A 21181-nucleotide genomic window follows, 5' to 3' on the forward strand; every position below is an offset into this window, starting at 1 on the left:
AGTCATGTTTTAGTTTCTTATCTCAGACGCTTTCTGATTGGATGGTATGATGAGAAAAGAAAAGGTTTTATGCCAGCTTGACTTCCTTAGACTTTAATAAGATGTTGTTAAAGGAGTAGTTCACTTTCAAATGAAAATTAGCCCATGATTTACTCACCCTCAAGCCATCTTGGGTGTATACGGCTTTCTTCTTTCAGATGAATACAATCGGAGTTATATTAAAAAATGTCCTGGCTCTTCCAAGTTTTATAATGGCAGTGGATGGCAACCAACAGATTGAAGCTCAAAAATGTGCATCCATCCGTCATTTTAAAAAAAAATAGTTTTTATATATTTAAAACTTTATATAGTAAAATAACTAGCTTCCGGCCAAACGAACATACGGATTCCACTTAAGTGTAAAGTGCAACTTATGCGAGTAATGCTGATATACAGTATACGGTACACCATGACGCACTACTACGCTACTTCTGATGTCACGAGTTGCGCATTAGGGGCAAGCAGTATGTTTGTTTGGCCGGAAGCTATTTTACTTTGTAATGTGTTAAATATGAATATTTTTCTTACACAAACTCATCGGTTTGCTTCAGAAGGCCTTTATTAACTCACAGGAGCCGTTTGGAGTTCGTTTATGACGGCTGGATGCACGTTTTTGAGCTTCAATCTGTTGGTTGCCATCCACTGCCATTATAAAACTTGGAAGAGCCAGGATATTTTTTAATGTAACTCTAATTGTATTTGTCTGAAAGAAGAAAGCCATATACACCTAGGATGGCTTGAGGGTGAGTAAATCATGGGCTAATTTTTATTTTAAAGTGAACTAATCCTTTAATGTTAGCATGGTAAAAAAAAAAAAAAAAGCCTTAAGGAATACAAGGATTGCTAATTGAATTTGAAAGCGGCAAAAGGATAGAAATGGGATCAAAGAATCTACCAAGAATCAAGTACTGGATGAAATGAAATGATGAAAAATATATTTTAGTTTATCCAGTAGACCTGTGTTTGATTCTCTGTGGATTCTTAATCAATCTCACCAGGATTAATTTGAAATAATAACAAATTATATGATCAATAAGTTATGACAGCACATGTGTTTAGATTGCTTTAACTGATCAAAATAAGTTAGCCTAAGCAATTTTCAACTTTTTTTCATAAGTACACGATTCAACTCATTTTTAAGGCAGTTTAATGCAATTTAAGTTGAAATTACTTAAACATCCGAGTTGAACTTAAGCAACTTTTTTACAATAAAAACCTTTTGGGATTATAACAGTTTTGGGATTATAAGGACCCAAAGTGTTCATCACATCAGACAGACAACATAAACAGCCTCCGAACAGCTGAATAATCCAAAAGTAGGCTACTTATTAAAGCAAGTTAGCGCCCATATATAAGAAATATAAAATTGTTTGCCAACATAATGTTTCAATGGTCTCGCATATAGCCAGACCTTCAGATTGACTCCTTAGCAGCTTTCACTGGCCAAGGAGAGCCAAGAGGCCGTCTAACTGACACACAAAGCAACCAATCACAGCTCGTTTAGTTCAGCGTCATGTTTAGGGGTGTGAAAATGTATAGTCAATGTCCCCACAATAACAGACCGGTGTGCAATTCATTCAGGAACGTTGTGCAATTTTACTGCTGATTTACTGTACAATTTACTGAGAAATCCTGTTGAATTCAACCAATCAGACTTCGAAACTCCTGAAGTGTTTCCCATTTTATGTGCCATAAATGCATCAGACGTTCAGCCAACTGTCCGTGGTCAAGACGTCTGAGGCTGAGACTAATGTTTCAATAACACCAGGACACTCTGAAAAAAATATCATCGAACAAACCAGGTCCAAAACCACATTGGCTTAGCTAATGCACATGTACACAAAGTTGAATGGAGGAGCGTGGAGGAATAAAAGGTCTTATTCACCACAGAGCGGGCATTTATTAATGCCATCTTAGGCAGAGGAATGTAATGTTTTGCTATGTATCCTCCGTGTATTCCTCGTTTCCTCCTTCGCTTTCTCTGCGAGCCACCGGCGGCGACTCGTATGATTTGTAGAAGGGGCAGTCCACGTCCAAGGTGTGAGAGTTTGTGAATGAGTCTACAACAGAGACTCCGATGTCTAGGAGAGCTTGATGGTCGTATACTAGAAGCGTACAGCAGGTTAAAGATACAGCAGACAACCAGAGAAGAAAACACGAGAGTAACAGACGGCAAGCCAAACACACTTGGTTTCAAAAATCTGACACTCGTCACCAAAGACAAATTTGTAGAAAGGCTGAACGCAAATGGAAACGGGACAGGCTACTTGTCTCATTCCAAATGTTCAAAGACTCTCTAACATCATACCAGAATTCTGCTAAGTCTGCGAAAGCTGCTTATTTTTCTAACTTAATTTAATCCAATCACTCTAACCCAAAGGTTCTGTTTTCAGTCATTCAGTCTGTTGTAAATCCTTCGGTTAACACATTGTCTGTTGCCTCAGATGCTCTATGTGAAGACTTCCAAAGATTTTTTTATTAACAAAATCACTAACTTAAGACTTAGTGTCTGTCCTAATTTAACTGTCCCCCCAATCTTGACACCTGGGAGGTTTTTGATCAAACCAACCTCCAGACACTGAAAGACGTGACTGTCAAGCTCAAACCTTCATTTTGTCCTAATGATATCATTCACCCGAGATTTTTAAAATGAATCATTGATTCGGTTGGGCCAGGTAGGGTATCTCTTATCAACAAGTGTCTCAAAACGGGCTCTGTTCCTGCCAATCTTAAAGTGGCTACGGTCACTCCTCTGCTCAAGAAGCCTTCACTAGATCCTTCTGTTTTAATACATTTTCTGCCTATCTCTGTCTTACCTTTCATTTCTAAGCTATTGGAGAAAATTGTGCTGGATCAACACTTTGTCAAATAATTGTATCTATGAGGTTTTTCAATCTGAGGACTGCTCACAGCACTGAGTCCACCCTCCTCAGAGTGCTAAATTATATTTATGATTTAATTATAAGCCCTGATTTAGAGAGTCTATCGGCTTTTAAATCCCCAGGGGTGCGGAACTTAGGTGTTCTTGTTGACCAGCCTTTAAAATTTCCATCCATCCATCCATCCATCCATCTTCTACCGCTTATCCGGGGCCGGGTCGCGGGGGCAGCAGTCTAAGCAGGGATGCCCAGACTTCCCTCTCCCTAGACACTTCCTCCAGCTCTTCCGGGGGGACACCGAGGCGTTCCCAGGCCAGCCGGGAGACATAGTCTCTCCAGCGTGTCCTAGGTCTTCCCCGGGGTCTCCTCCTGGTGGGACATGCCCGGAACACCTTCCCGGGAAGGCGTCCAGGAGGCATCCGGAAAAGATGCCCGAGCCACCTCAACTGACCCCTCTTGATGTGGAGGAGCAGCGGCTCTACTCTGAGCTCCTCCCGAGTGACCGAGCTTCTCACCCTATCTCTAAGGGATCGCCCAGCCACCCTGCGGAGAAAGCTCATTTCGGCCGCTTGTATCCGGGATCTTGTCCTTTCGGTCATGACCCACAGCTCATGACCATAGGTGAGAGTAGGAACATAGATTGACTGGTAAATCGAGAGCTTCTCCTTGCGGCTCAGCTCCTTCTTCACCACGACAGACCAGTACAGGGACCGCATTACTGCAGAAGCTGCACCGATCCGCCTGTCAATCTCCCGTTCCATCCTTCCCTCACTCGTGAACAAGACCCCAAGATACTTGAACTCCTCCACTTGAGGCAGGAACTCTCCACCAACCTGAAGCGGGCAAACCACCCTTTTCCGACTGAGAACCATGGCCTCGGACTTGGAGGTGCTGATTTTCATCCCAGCCGCTTCACACTCGGCTGCAAACCGTCCCAGTGCATGCTGGAGGTCCTGGTCTGATGAGGCCAACACGACCTAAAATTTGACAAACTCATTTAATCCGTAATCAGTTCCAGTTTCTACCAACTTCGTCAACTGTCTAAAATCTAAGGCTTTCTCACCCCGAAAACTTTGGAAATGGCTCTTCATGCATTTATAACGTCTCGGTTAGATTTCTGCAATTCCTTATATTGTGCTATATAAGTTCTCAAATTGCTCGTCTTAAGTTATTCCAAAATGCTGCAGCCAGTCTTCTACATAAGTGTCGCAAATATGACCACATCTCTCCGATTCTCAAATCTCTACACACTGGCTGCCAGTCGACAGAGAATAGATTTAAAAATTCTACTCTTTGTTTTTAAATCTCTACATAACTTAGCTCCTGCCTATCTCTCTGAACTTGTCCATCCCTACACTCCTTCCAGAAGCCGAAGATCCTACGACCAGGCTCTGCTGGTAATCCTTCACATTAGACTCAAGCGTAGAGGGGAGCGTGCATTTGCGGTGCCAGGGCCACGACTCTGGGACACCCTGCCTCTAGAGATTAGAACTGCCCCTACCCTGTCTATCTTCAAGTCTGTTAAAAACCTACCTGTTTTCTTTAGCATCTTGATCTCTATTCTTAGGTTGGCTTGACTATTTTATATTTGAGTCTTATACTGCTTTGCCACTTCTGTTTTACTATTTTATATTTGAGTCTGATACTGTTTTGCTACTCTGATTTTAAGGTTGCTCTTAGCTTTGCTGCTTTAATTTGTGTTTTATGTGTTGTTATGCAGGTATTATTTTCTTATTATTTATCTGGTTGTTCTGTAAAGCACTTTGGTCAGTCTAGTGGCTGTTGTAAATGAGCTATATAAATAAAGTGAACTTCAGTATCTTTGCCAAGGAAGTGGCTCTCTTTACAGCCACAAAGCGATTTTTCCATTAAGACAAGATACTGCATGAATAGATAAAAATTAAATAGATATCGCCACACTCTCTCCAATTGATTAATCACTGTACATCAAGACAATGCTTCACATTACACGTTTTCTGAAATTGTATGTTTAAAAATACAAATGTGTAATTATATATAATTATAAAAAAAAAAATTTTACAGAGGAGAGTTTGAATAAATCTTTTCCATAGATCCGAAAATACTGTTTTTCATCTGACATTTTATTTTATTTTATTTTATTCCAGCTTTATTTCAATTAACAAAATGTTTATAAAGAAAAAAAAAGAAGAAAGAAGAAATGTAATGGAAGCGGAATCAAACAGTGCCAAAAAAAACACAAAAAAAACATAATGGTCTTGCCCAGGGGTGTCCAATCCCACTCCTGGAGGGCCACTGTCCTTCAGAGTTTAGCTTCAACCCCAATTTAACACACCTGAACCAGTTAATTAAGGTTGTCAGAATTACTCGGCTGTGTTCAAAATCGCCCCCTATACCCTTAGATAGGGCACTATTTGAGGGGATAGCCATTTGTAGTGGTGTCTGAAACCATAGTGGACACTATTGAGCGCACTCATTCAATCCCACAATGCACTGCAATAACGAGTGTACAACCAATGTACACTCAACAGCTATAGAATACCCATAATGCACTGTGAGAGTCGCGCATCGAATTAATACCCACGCCTGACCAGAAGATGGCGCGTGCAGCTGAATCATCCATCCATCCCTTTTCCAGATCGCTGGTCCAATGTGGGTACAGCGTAATATCAAACAGGTATAACTTCCTGTTTAATTGATTATTAAATTGTTAAATTAGAGTTTATACATAGATTACATGACAAAGTGAAATATTTGCATTACTACTGGAGCTGCCAGTTTGCTAAGTTTCAAATGATTATTAAACAGCACAAACTATGCAAAAGCAGCAGCTCTTGAGGCACTCAGTGTCTGAATTCACTCACTCGTTTTCATTCACTCCTTCAAGATTTCAAACACAGCCTAGAAACTTCCAGGCTGGTGTGTTGAGGCAAACTGGAGCTAAACTCTCCAGGACAGGGTTTGGACACATTAGGTTCTTCTCATAGGTTTATCTGAGGCTTGTATAAACTGCTGAGACGATTCGCTGCACTCTGATGCCTCATTTCCTGTGTGATGGGCATCAAAACCAAACCCACCACCAGCACCATCAGACCAATAGACAGAAGGGCGGGGCCTAAAATATTGGTGGTCATGGTGGAAACCCCAGTGAAGTAAAGTCCACTCAGCACCATCCCGGAGAGGAGCACGCTGCCCCCGGAGGTCATGAGGAGGATGGCCTGCCAGTAGTACTCGCAGTTGCCTGGAGGGGGCAGAGGGGTCCAGCGGATCTCTTTGCCGGTCAGGCTGAGGACCGTGGTCTCGGAGCGAGGTGTCAGCTGTTCGCGGGAACATGAGCGGGAACAGTCCTTGAGGGGCAGGTGCTCCGGGACAGACGGCATGTCTTCAGATATCCCACAGCTGCCCGTGGACTTGGCCGAGTCTGGGGAAATAATTCAACCAATGAATTCAAGCATACATTTTTTTAAAAAAAATTAAGTATGCATTATTATTCATATCGCAGTGCCTACGTCATTTGAAAATGTGCATGCGTGCATTTGCAAATCTTGCCGCTATGATGTTACGCTGCTATGCGGTCAGTGGTTTTTAGTGCATTGTTAAGCAGTTGCTAAAGTGTTCTGTGTCGTTGCTTTGCAGTTGCTAGGATGTTTCTATGGTGATCTTTGTCGTTGCTAGGCGGTTTCTTTCTTTTTAGAGTAAAAGCAGACCTGTACTTCACGTTTCTGTGATCTTTTAATCTGTAGATATGCTCAGGTTTCTCCTACAGTGGACTTTTTTCACCTGTTTTCTGGTCCAGCAGGCGAAAATCGTGCATCTGATCAGTTAGTAAAGTATCAGCACAAACTCTCATCAACAACACACATGATTGGAGGTATCGTTCATATCTGTAGCACCAATCTTTAGTTCAACACTTAGTGTGGACAGTAAAAATAGCGATGCTTTCATTGGCAAGCATTACTAATAAAGTCCAAAAAGAAGACTATGAACAATGTCATAAGCTACATGACAGTAAACAGACACCACACATTATATGCACTGTTGTTGTTTTTGTTGTTGTTGGTGATCTTAGTATAACTGTAGTGAAATAACTGTTTTATATGGTGTACAGGACCACACCCTGATGAGCTACTGTACATAAACATAAACAGCCCATAATAACAGAATATTATGCTATAGTATAAGTGAAGAGTGTTTAATAAAACGACTGTTAAATGCATCACTTATGTCCAATACAAAGATTTGCAAATAAATTGAAGTTATAAATATCAGTTCTGATCATTAATATACTCTAATATACTATAATCTTTCACTGTGAATAAATATGGTCAAAAAGAGACATAATTATAGGTCTTACCTGACAGAGCAATCTGTGTACTCGTGAGTATCCTCTTATCTGGAGTCCGATATCTGTCTGATCTGTCAGATGAGCATCATTCCTGTCAACTCCTCTGCTGTGAGATGATCCAAGACCTCAGAGGCATGTGTGTGTGTGTGTGTGTGTGTCTCTGTGTGTGCGCGTTAAAGTGCTTTGTATGGACGCTAAGTGGAATTTTCACCCCAACCCCCCCCCCCCCCCCCCACCTCTCCTCTGATTTCCACACTCTCTCATCCTCTCTTTACCAGCACAGTCCTGATAGTTTTTTCATGGATGGATGGATAGTTCAATTGGCAGGATCCCAAAATTAGATGGAAGGCAAAGAGAGAGGGCTTTAATGGTGGGAAGCAGGTATGGCGATTGAGCTATAATCTCATTTGCAAGAAAGAGATGACTTTTATCCACAACAATGGAAGGACGGATAGAATGAATGAATGAATGAATGAACGAACATAGTCAAGTCAAGTCACCTTTATTTATATAGCGCTTTATACAATACATATTGTTTCAACGCCGCTTTACAGTGATAACAGGAAAATTATGCATTTCAGCTTCAGTCAGTTCAGTGTTTGTTCAGTTCTGTTGTAAAGATGATCAATTAAGCAAGCCAGAGGTGAAAGTGGCAAGGAACCCAAACTCCATCAGGTGACAGATTGGAGGGAAAAAACCTAGGGAGAAACCAGGCTCAGTCGGGGCCACCGAACAAACACAGTGTGATTATGATTCAGGCAGCATTACAGATCAGATTGGATCGGAACATTCAAAATATTTAATCAGCTTCGGAGCCGAAGCTGGCCATAGGGCCTGTGCAGAGGACATGTCTGGTTCTTGTGGTCTCTGCTGAGGATCTGTGCTGATGGCTGTCATGTCGATAAGACCTTCATAGGGGATTGTCTAGTAGACAGGAACTCTGCTGGCATTCAGGGCCGTGCTTTGGTCGTGTCTAGGTGCAGGTCCACCATCTGATCTGGATATGGACCGGATCCGGCTGACTACAGGAAGTAAACCCCAGGATAAGAATGAGACAGACAGACTAATATTAGCATAGATGCCATTATTCTTACGATGCATAAGTACATTGGGTGTTATAAGAAGTGTTCCCGGTTCAGGATTACCTAATTTATGCAGCCTAACAGTCATTTAACTGATTTGTGTTATGTGTATGTCAGGTTAAAGAGATGTGTTTTAAAGCTACACTGTGTAATATTTTAAGTCGATTTTTTAGCAAAAAACACGTTATTTCAAAATGATACGTTCTCATTAATGTGTAATCACTTCAACCAACGAATTAAGTATTCTTGTAAGTGTATAATCTGCCATTTAGAATACATACGAGCGAGTCGCTCGAATGGCGGAAGCCATGTTGTGCATCCATCTTGAAAATACATGAGACAAAGAGGGACATACAAGCTTAGCCTTTCGCGTTTTTACACGCAATGACACCGTGACGAATGTGAGAGGGAGATTTGCTTGCGTTTGCCGGCAGATTTGAAATAATACGGCCACCGTAGGAGTTAAAACGTCCTCGGAATGGGAGGAGCTAGAAAGTAATATTCAGTTGGTAGTCATATACAATTTCACCACTAGATGGGAGTAAATCCTACACAGTGTAGCTTTAAGTCTAGATTCCTATCTGTATGCAATAACACTTTCCTTCCATGAAATGCGAAATACCTCTAGTTTTGTTTTCTTCTAGCTGCGCTCCATTTTTCGGGCTTCTTTCTTAAGTGTGTTCGTTGTACCACGGCGTCAAACTATTTTCCTTAATCTTCTTTAAGCCCAAAGGAGCAACCATGCAGTGCTGGAAAAGAGAGAGTCAATCGTTTCTGTTGCAACATCGAGTTCTTCTAAGCTATCTGGGATGCTGAGCAGATGAAACTGATAAGGAAGATTATTTATAAAGCAATCTTTATTGGTAGAATAGATAGATAGATAGATAGATAGATAGATAGATAGATAGATAGATAGATAGATAGATAGATAGATAGATAGATAGATAGATAGATAGATACTACGCCTGCGTCCCAATGTGCATACTATCCATCCTAAATAGTATGTGACATTAGTAATTGTCAATACTATTTAGGGCAGATAGGGTGGATAGTATGCACTTTGGGACGCAGGGTACATGTCTCCTAAACCAGGTGTTCTCCCACAATGCATTAGTGTGCACAATTTGTCAGTAATGGTGCTGTGGTTTTCCCAGCTGGCACAGAACCACAGATTCTGGTCCATGAGGACTTGATGGTATCATGATCTCATCTTCTATCTGTCAGGAATCCATTAATCACAGTGTAATTAAGTTTGAAACATGATGGTCAGATATTCCCAATAGAGCCTTTCCATCGTATTCTGAATCTGAAGTTCAGAGGAAGAGGAAATTATGTGTTCCATATAGCTGTGTTCAGATACAAGAAATGAATCTCACACCAAAACCTGAGAAGACAGGCTGGTAAGAGTACTGAGCTTTAAAAGTATGTAATGTGGAGCAGCTCACGTTTTCATATTAAGATCTTTGACTTTTGATTGCACATTGCAGACTTGATTGGTATCTTGGCGAATCTGAGCACAGTCTGAGACATTGTTGAGATCTCTTCTAAAACTCTTGCATCTGAGAAGCAGGAGATGTCAGTAAAAGTCTCTATTTGCCCTCCATTTTATTTCATGCAAGAGAATACGTGACATGTGAACTAAATAGTCAAATGCAACATTATTTAATAAAACTGGATGTAACTCAAAGACAGGAGGACAGCATTCATTCTCAGTTCACTCTCAATGCCCAGTGCATTCTGGGATAGAGGTGTCTAAACAAAAGCAAAGAGAAAAGTGTTGATTTCAAACAGATGTGACTCTGTGTGGGTTGCAGCGGTGTTACTACAATGAACCTATTTATCTAAACTGACAAGAAGTATTTAATTAAATATTCGAGTAAAAAAAGAATTCGTTAAATGACTTCTAAAACTTTAGAGATGACTCAGTTGAATCAAAGCGTTTGACTGAAGCGTTCATTCAAATGAATCAGACTTACCAGATCTCAACACTAGAGGGCAGTAGAGCTTTATTATTGACCATCTGAATCCAAACAGCAGGGGGTTTCAGAGAAAGCCATAGTCTAACTAAAATCTATACTGCCCGTGTTCTTTCTGAAAGACAATATTCAGAACACACTTGCTTACACGAGGACATGGGCAGACTCACACACACATACACACGCACTTCCAAGCTTGTGAGCTGTTTATCGACAGCCTTAGAAATATCACCCGAACTCCTGTAGAGCAGAACCACAGCAATAAAGCGATGCAAACCAGAACTTTAATGTTCCATCTCACCCAGAAACGGATCCGTCTGGTCAAAACACTGGTGAAAACATACTTAAAATGTATACTTACAATATATTATATAAATTAATATTAACCTAGATTAATAATAAATGCTGTAAAGCTATTATGCATTCTAAGTTTGTGATTTACATGCATTTGGCAGACACTTTATCCAAAAATGACATACTGCATTCAAGGTATACGTTATGAGTTAATAATAGGCCTATTAAACCAGAGTAGCAAGAAATCCGCTGCATTTTCCAAAACACATCCACCAGTTGAAGCTGGATTTTACAGCAGGGAATCCATCAGGTGAACGATGAAATAATGATGTGGTGTGAAAAAAAAAACTTGTTTCCCCCTTTTTTACACCAAATCATTAATTCATCGTTACAATATAATAACTTTTCCAATATAACGGCAGAGAGGAGGTGTCTGAATGTGAAGCTGTGTTTTTACAGCTGAAGTTGGCTTTAGATTGTATAGTTAGTCTTGCAGCAGTGCAGTTCTGTGATGATAAAGGCATTATGAAACCCCGAGAGCTTATGAAACCTCCAGCACTGCACTGGCGGTTCATTCAGGACCGCATTTTACCGTCATTCTTTATGGGCCAGCTCGTTTTTATGAGCCCTGTAAAATAAGCTGTGGTCACACTGATCACATCAGCACACAGCCATCGCTTATGATGATTAACGGGGTGATTTAAAGCTGCTGGGTGTCATTTTTTGTTTGGCTATGAGCATGGCACCCTGAAGAGTGATGCTTGCGTTCAGAGCTGTAGACGTTGTTAACTTAGTTAAAAGGAAAACACAGAGAGCCACAGATACAAACTCAAATAAATGAATTTTCAAAGAGAAAGAGTGTGAGAGAGAGAGAGATTTGGAAGCCCTTTCATGTTCCTCTTCACCGTAACATGAAAAGCCCTGCAGCCAGACATCTAACTCGATAAACCTGCTCCAAATCAGACAAATTACCCAGTATTCCAGTGCTAGCAGTTCACGCCAGGCTTCGAACAAAAGCCACACAGGGCTGCGGAGAACTCATCGGTCATGAAACACGGAAAACGGGATCTGAAGTTGGAGAATCTGGAACAGAGAAACATTTATTTTGCTAGTATAGGCCTACCTTTACACTGTTAAAAAACACTGCGGCCTACAAAAAAAAAAGCTATTATTATCACCAAATATTGGATTCAATCTTTTTTTTGTCAAATTGTTTTCTTTCAATTAGGATATAGGTTTAGTATTTATTTTTGAAACAGATTGATCGTAGGCCCCATTGAGCTGAGGATATGAAGTTAATCTCTGTGAAAAAGAAAGCCTATAATGCTCAAAATAGTTTGTTTGTGTACATGAATGTGTGTGTGTGTTCATGCATGCAGAGGTCCAAGGCCTTTATCTTTGCAAGCGCACATGTAAATATGTGAACATGAACATGCTTCTAAACACAAAGTTTCTCTTATTTTAAATCTCCCCCATTTATTTTCTATGAATGGTGATTTTTGACCAATATAAGCTCAAATCAATGAGGCATGTTTCAACAATAAATACAAAACCTGTCCTAATTGAAAGAAAACAAGTTTTTCAAAACAAAAAGTTTGAATCCAATATTTGGTGATAATAGGCTATAGCATAACGAGAGATTTATAAGCTATTTTTGAAGGCCAGTCATTTGAACTCCACAAGTGTAACAAGGTGGGGGGAAAATCCCCCAAAAAGTACAAAAATGATTCCAAAAATGTTGGGTAGTAAAACCCTGTTCGGGCAAAGTCAGTAGGCTACATTTTAGTCCAATGCTTTAAGATTAACATTTTAAGGAAAAATAAAATCATCTTTGGGTCAAAATGGACCGAACACAACAAGTTTTAATGAACGTTTAATAGGGACGAGAAAAGACGTCGCTAAAATCTCTATCAGAATGATTTTTTTTTTCTCCAGCTGATATGATAAAAACATCGACAGCCATCAGCCAATCAGAATCCACACAACCTTAAAGAGCGCGAGCATTTAAACTGACAGAAGACGTAACGGCAGCGCGCGCTCATAATAATAAACTAATGTTATCGTGTGTTGGTGTGTGGCCCATAAGTTATCGTTATAGTCATCCTAATAGTAATCGTTTTTGGACACAGAAAAACGATATACAGTACCAGTGTCAAAAGTTTGGAAACATTACTATTTTTAATGTTTTTGAAAGAAGTCTCTTATGCTCATCAAGCCTGCAGTTAAAAAAATAGAATATTATGAAATATTATTACAATTTTAAATAATGGTTCTCTTTTTTAATATACTTTAAAATGTAATTTATTTTTGTGATGCAAAGCTGAATTTTCATCAGCAAGTACTCCAGTCTTTGGTGTCTTATGATCCTTCAGAAATCATTCTAATATGATGATTTGATACTCAGTTATTATCAATGATGGAAACAGTTGTGCTGTTTAATATATTTTTTTGGAATACTTTTTTCAGGATTCATTGATGAGTAAACCGTTAACAGCATTTATTAATAAAAACAGCATTTATTCAAAATAAAAACATTTCTAACAATATAAATCGTTACCATCACCTTTTATCAATTTAACGCATTCTTGTTGAATTAAAGTACTAATTTCTTTAAAAAAATTTTTTATTGTTTCCAAACTTTTGAACGGTAGTGAATATTGTTACAAAAGATTTCTCTTCTAAATAAATAAAGTTCTTTTTAACTTTTTATTCATCAAATAATCCTGAAAAAAGTATCTCAGGTTATAAAAAAATATTAAGCAGCACAACTGTTTCCAACATTGATCATAAATCAGCATATTAGAATGATTTCTGAAGGATCATAAGACACTAAAGACTGGAGTACTTGCTGATGAAAATTCAGCTTTGCATCACAAAAATAAATTACATTTTAAAGTATATTAAAAAAGAGAAGCATTATTTTAAATTGTAATAATATTTCATAATATTACTGTTTTTTTTATTGTTTTTTGTTTTTTTAACTGCAGGCTTGATGAGCATAAAAGACTTCTTTCAAAAACATTAAAAATAGTCATGTTTCCAAACTTTTGACTGGTACTGTAATTGAAATCACCATCAGAATGATTTTTTTTTTTTTTTTTTTAAGCTGATGAAGGATAAATAGGCTACATTAACAGCCAATCAGAATCCACTCAAGTTTACAGAGCTCGTGATTTTAAAGCTGCAGATTGTGAAGACATACCGTCACAGAAAAAAAAAAAACATTACACCAAAATCATACTAAAATACGAGGTGGTGACTTATAGTGAGCTGCCAGTAGCTATGGCAATATACTCCAAATTATGCTTCTTTCTCCAAATTAAAGCAGCATTGTGTGCATCCTTCATGGAGAAGACAATCTCAGAATGCATTGCAATGAAATCTGTGAAAAAAGCTGCATATGTAGACGTCACAGTGGACAGCAAGACCGCAGGAACTGACTATTTAGCATTAATGCAGCATATGAGACACACATCATTAATGTGGCTGTCAAGATGGGTGATCACATTAGTTACTTATGCAAGTACTCACCGGCAGACCGGCCCATTTCTCTTGGTCTCTTTGTTTACTGGTGTTGATTTATCATGTTCCCTTCCTTTGACAGGAGCTCCTTATTTATTTAACACAGTGTGGGTAGGATATGTGTGTGGTAAAGATTGTTACCAAGCCCTCGCTGGTCCCAAAAGATCTTTCTCTGACGTATGTTTGACTGAACGGCCACCCTATTCAACACATGAGCATTTATGACAGATGCTTTCTATGAAAACAATTACAATCAGCTCCTTTTTCTTCTTGAAGGTACATTTATTTATAAAGAAATCTTTACTTAGAAAAAGCACTCGAACATGTGACAGTAACATATCACAGTAAACATTAAAGAATAAGACATTAACACTCCATTGCACTGTATTCAACAACCAAAATAAGAAACCTAATTATGTAAAGGAAATATAATCAAACTTAAAGGTACAGTATGTAAGTTTCGCCACTAGAGGTTGCTTATTCGAAACATTAAAGGGATAGTTCACTGTGAAATAAATTTTTGATATGTTTTAGCTTACCTCAAGGGCATCCAAGATGTAGGTGTCTTTGTTTCCGCAGTAGTTTCAATTTTGATATTTTTAGGTCAAACCGTTCTTGTCTGTCAGTCATATAATGCAGGTCTATGGTCACTGTCTCAAAACACAAGCACAGAGTCCAAATTAAAACAATTCCCCATCGTCCAAATTAAACAATTCCCCATTGTAAGTACACATTGATGGCCTAAGACACGAAACGAGCGGTTTGTGTGAGAAAACGAACAGTATTTATATTGTTGTTATCTCTTGAAAACAGCACACGTCAAAATGATCTGACGGCACGGGCGGGTATAGATATATACATAGCCTTGGCTACATAGCCTTGGCTACGGTTTCGTTCCAATGAACTGCAGTAGCCAAGGCGACATCTATTTATATATCTATACCCGCCTGCGCCGTCAGATCATTTTGACGTATGCTGTTTTCAAGAGATAACAACAATATAAATACTGTTCGTTTTCTCACACAAACCGCTCGTTTCGTGTCTTAGGCCATCAATGTGTACTTACGATGGGGAATTGTTTAATTTGGACGATGGGGAATTGGGACTTGTCGAGTTGCTTAAGTTTATTTTACAATTAAAGTTACGTTTGATGCTTGCCGGTTTCTGCCTCCTTCTTCCCTAAACTTCCATTTTGTTAGTTACGTTTGATCACTTAAATTCACATTATTTTATTTCATTCTAATGAAACGGCAGCCAGTTCTGAATTATTACACATACAGGTCACTTTATTTGGCCAACTATAACATTTTGAGGTAATGCAGCCCTATTTTACTCGGTCAAAACAATCATACTAAAAATACATTTGAGTCTGTGAAAGTTATAATGTTACTCTACTTTGCAGTAAGCTAGAAAAAAACTAAAATAATTTACAATCTTTTACTGTAAACAAAAGGTTTTGTCTAGATAAAGATGATTTTAGCTGGTGTGTTAGGAAGCTTGTTTCCACCACAGATAAAAAAATAAAAAAGGTAATTGCAACTTTTTTATCCCACAATTCTGACTTTACTTTTTTCCTCAGAATTGCGAGTTTATATCTTGTCCCAATTCTAACTTTATAACATGAGATATAAACTTGCAATTGCGTGTTATAAAATCAGAATTGCATGATATAAAGTTTTAATTCTGACTTTTTTTTCTCAGAATTGAGTGTATATTTAGCATTTCTGACTTTATAACAATTGCATGTCATAAAGTTAAAATTGTGAGATATAAACTCGCAACTCTGAGGAAAAAAGTCAGTATTTTTTTCCCTTTAGAATTGGACTTTATAACTCACAATTGCAAGTTTATATCTCACAATTCTGAGAAAAGATGTCAGAATTGCGAGATATAAACTCGCAATTGCGAGAAAAAAAAGTCAGAATTGGTATATATGGTATGGTAGTTTAAATCTTGCAATTCGGACTTTATAACACGCAATTTTGACTTTATATCTTGAAACTGCGAGAAATAAATTTGCAATGTCTTTTGAAATGTCTTATTAGCTAGGTTTGCCTTCATCAAGACCATAAACATGCAAAATGATTGACAGTCAGAGAGCATCTCTGAAAAACTGCATACAACACAATAAGTTAATCCATCCATTCTCTGCAGATTCATTAATATTTGAATGGTGTTTCAGATGTTTTCTCCGACAGATTGCTCCCATCTCGGGTTTCAGAAACAACAGACATCAAAAACCATCAGTCGATGGCGCATCTTGCAGGATATTAGGATGTTTATTTCATAATTATTGTGTGCTGTGAAGATGTCGGGAGTAAACAGCTCATCATCTCTGATCAAACAGAAAACTTTTGAGTCTGTTTAGGTAATAGTTAACATGCACATTTGAAAACCTGCGATAGAGAAACACAGTGAGTCAGAGACATTTGACTGAGAGAGAGCAAACACTGGGTGTTCAACACTGATTTCATTAGGAAAGATAATTTCAAAACTGACATGTTTGCACTCAATAATATTTCCAGTGAAAGCAAGTTTTCAAGAGATGAGAATGATGAGCAGGGCTTGATAAACGAACACTGAATCAAAGCACAGACTGTTCCTTCTCTGCCTGTGACGTCAGAAAACATAACATGAGCCAGATCTTACTTTTTTTCCTCAGAGGTTTATTGAAAATGTTTGGTCCATTTTTTTGCACCAATATTATAATAATATTACAATCAATTATTTATTTTTACGTCTTTTATGTAAACACCGTAACTGCAAATGTTTAACACCCATATTTTTTTTATACAGATTAATAAAACCATTGCCAATGAAATATGCTGCTCAAACGGTTACTATCATAGTACAATAAACTTTTATTTCATAAGGTGAGGCAACATTTGATTTCTCATTACACAAGTATTAAATTTCAGTGCTGTTTTCTGAAATGTCCATTGATTCTTTGAGTTTTGCTGCCTTGGAGGCTCATATTTCATCATATGTTTCCATTCAAAGTTGTGAATTTAACTTGCGCACAAAATTGGAATATCGCATAAAACGATTTTGAATAAAGCAGCGTTTCCATTTCATGTGTTTAAGAGAACAAAACTGTCACTAACATGGGAAATTGGTGCAAAATATCTGTAATAAAAATGGAAGTCGCTGCAGTCGGGGAAGAAACTGGTTCTTGTTTCCTCTATCAAAAATGACTTGTGCTTCAGAACGCACAGATGAAACGCAATAAATTCTTGCGTTCAGACGCTGATGTTTGACTCAGATTTTTATATTTCAGACCGACCAAACCAACGTGATATTGAGACGCTGTGATGCGATTGGTCCGCTGGTTAGTCCAGTTATCCAATCACATCCTCTGTTGAGGCAAAGTCACGTTCGTTTTTTCTTGAACGTTAGGGATTTATTTGGTAAATGTGTTTCCATACTAGTTTATGCGCATGTCTTCTTATTGGATAAAAAATGTATCCACCTCAACTGATCACAATATATGCGAATGTATTCGTATCTTTCCATTTCCGTTTCTGTCCAGCATGTTTTTATGTGATATATCAAAATGCACATAAAAATAGGCAAATGGAAACAGCTATTCAGGAATTGCATATCGAGTTTGTGTGAAGTTCTGCACAGCATTAAACTAAACTGCACATATATTGATGTTTTTTTTTATTGATATTTTGACAAAAAACATCAAAAAATATTGAACAGATAGTCCCGCCCCCAAACTCACGTCATTGGTTGAGTCCGAAGTTGACGTGACAATCAATCAGATCAATGTTCTGAAAGCATCAGGCCCTGTTTACACCTGGTATTAAGATGCGTTTTGGTGGATCGGATCACAAGTGGACGACACTAAACACAGGTGTAAACGGGGTCTAAAACGCTTTGAGCTTGTCCACTTTCCACCACTTCCAGAGGTAGTGGAAAACACATTCAACCGGAGTGCTTTCATAGTGTAACGCTCATGTGGTCAAATGTGTTTGAAACACTGTCTACTCTCCGTCTACTGACCGAATGAGTAAACATTAGGGGAAACGCTCTAGTCAGACGGGATTTAAACTGTCGGCTGGAGACCCAAGTTTGGGTTGAAGATGAAAAACATACCAAGCACAATGTTCTCTCGTCATTCCTGATTTCTAACACACACTCACAGTGTTCGGCTGGTCTTAAAGCTGCTGCTCTCCATATGTTTTCCCGTCGTCTCCGGTTGTGTTCATATGTAAATTGTGTGAGCTTATTTTGTCCATTAGATGGAAAGATCTGAAAAGTCCACACATTTACCAGCACATAGACCCTCTCCTCGAAGACATCAGGACAGAAGTGGTTGAAAGTGGACAAAAGAGACAGATTAAAACATCAGGTGTAAACGGGAATGTTTCCCTCATCCCTCGTCCACTTGTGATCCGATCGACCAAAACACATCTTAATACCAGGTGTAAACAGAGCCTCAAAGTCACACAGTTTCATTCTACAGGAGTTGAAAGTACCAGTGACTGACTCTTAACCTTCGGACTATCGGAACATCCTAGAAGCTTCACCTGTAAAGACATGAAAACTGTGAAGCTCTTGAATCCTCTGCACTGCGTCTGCCCTCCGCATCCAGAATCTCAAGCCGGATCTGAACCCATTGACTCCTGTAATACACGTCGTTCCTCTAAGAGCACAAAGGCCCCTGTCAGCGCTTACCGCGGTAAAGTCAGCCAAAGCAATAAGGAAGAGTTATGAGGCCAAAGATCCTGAACAAGACTCCCTTTCTGTGGAGGAGAGAAAATTACAGCAGCGCTGTTGACATTCAGAGCAACAGGAAAACAAGAAATCATCAACATTACACTCCTTTACATTGATTTTACCGTGGTAGAAAAGAGTGTATTCTTAGGCATGACACAAGTGGAGTTTTCCTTTACTGTGGTAAAATCACTGTATTGCACAACATTTAGAGGCTTATTGTGGTGCTTGCAACAGAAGTATAATAATGTATATATATTTTAAAGTTCTTCTGTAAAATAGCAATTGCATGCAATTGCAAATGCAAAGCGATTAAAATGTAATTAAACACGCAGGGCATTTTGAATCACAGATAACACCAAATTATGACTATGAACCTATATTACACAAACACATTAGATCAACTTTATTCCCCCAAATATCATCTCAACTAGCCTTACAGAGTCTAAATTAAAAAGCTTTGTCTTAAAGCTACAATATGTAAGATTTTTGTAATAAAATATCCAAAAATCACTTGCACAGTGTGATGTATTTCCTGCAGTTGTGCAATATCTTACTGAAGCAATATCCCAAAAGTTCCCAAAGATTTTTAATTTCAGAGAAATTCCAGTTTTATGTAATGTCCGTCCCTGTCCCACTTGTCTCCTGTCAATGACGTAATATCCGCGTTATCCCTGGTTTCCGCTCGTACTGCCATAGTAACCATGGCGACAGATGTGGAGATGCGTCTAGCGGCACGCTCACGCTGTTGTTGTTTCGTTCAAACATTATGGACCATAGCAAGCGGACTTCGGGACAAAAGGAGAACTAAAACGAGGATCAATAATAGCGTGGCGTTTTCGAGATGCCGAGAGCTTCACGTCCACGACTAACTTGGACTTGACAGAGACGCCGCTCTTGCATGTGCTTTATTAGACAGGTGAGCAAATGTACATACAACTAATTAATGTTATATAGCTCAACATGATGAAATGTTAGAATATGATCAGTTTGTTATTCTAATGTTGATCTAGCTTACTGCTAGTCTCATACAGACAACAGACTAACACATAGAATAACATTATAACTTTCTACACACTCAAGTGCAGTTTAGTGTGATAGTGTAACGCTAGACCAAGTGAAACAGCGCTGCGTTACCTCACAAGTTTAATTCGTCTAATAAACTGACCTGTGTGAGTATTATTCAGCACTTGGCTGGTAAGTTAGTTCGGTAGAATGAAATGTCCTCATTCCTTTATCTCTGCTGGACTCGCGTGTGGCGCTGATATCTGTCTCTCATTAGCAATCGCGCCCTGCTTTACTCCACAGTCATGTTGAACACATCAATGTATTCACTCATCCTTAAACATTATTAGATCCATCGGCATGACGACAAGTTCCATCATTCCGCTTATCACTGCGTCATCAACCTACGCATTTGTTATTGTAAGAGGTTAGCGACCCCTAGCGGCAATTTTTTTTTTACATATTGTAGCTTTAAGGCTTTCCAAACTCCCAGCATGTTTTCTAGCATGAATAAATAATTGCTGTTTTAAGATTATGGTCTTTATGATGTTATTTTTTTGCTGTTGTTAACTACAACACTAATATCTTTGTTTTGCAAGCTGATTCTTTCATCAGAGGCAAAGAGTTCACATTACATACTAAACAAGAATGAAGACAAATTATATTTACATTTACGGTCATTCATTTAGCAGATGCTTTTATCCAAAGTGACTTACAAATAAGAGTTGCTAGTTGATATTTTGCAGCAAAGTGATATGTTTAAGTCGCTAATTGATAATTTGCACAGAATCTACAGTTTCTATGACAATATTTGGGGGATATTTGGACTTATTTACTGCAAAAGGAAGGATGTGGAAGGGGTGAACTTATTGTGAATGCATGAAATGCACCTATAATCAAAACTTTTCTTTTATGAAAGCATGAGGTTTGGTCTCAATACAGTTCTAATAAATGTGAATTAACTCATCATTCACCCAAAGCACTTTCTCTGTCTGTTGCGTTTCTGAATGTGAACGACTCACTGTTGACATTCCAGCGGGGCTTTATCACTGTCCTATATGGCTTTTAAAATAAAGAATTCAATAACAATAACTTTTTATGGGAAGCCCAAATGTCTCAATATTCTCATTAGATGCAATGTTCTAAGGTGAGTTTTATTGGGAGTTTATTCTTATAGGAGCACTTTAGTTTTACTCCTACATTTTATTTTTGAAACATAATTGTCACAGAAACTAAATGTTTTTTTGTGTAAGTCACTTTTATATGAATGCATCTGTGGAGAAATGTAAAACAACAGTGAACACCAGGCTGAAATAACCTAACACAAATGTACCATGG

The 21181-nt window shown here is 38.5% G+C and overlaps 1 protein-coding gene across 1 annotated transcript in view; it reads right to left on the reverse strand.

Moving 5' to 3' along the window:
- Positions 1-21181, reverse strand: part of foxk2b (forkhead box K2b) — a 91985-nt gene that overhangs the window by 66601 nt on the left and 4203 nt on the right. The window lies entirely within an intron of this gene.

This window comes from Rutilus rutilus (assembly GCF_951802725.1).
Source record: "Rutilus rutilus genome assembly, chromosome: 1".
Classification (NCBI taxonomy): domain Eukaryota; kingdom Metazoa; phylum Chordata; class Actinopteri; order Cypriniformes; family Leuciscidae; genus Rutilus; species Rutilus rutilus.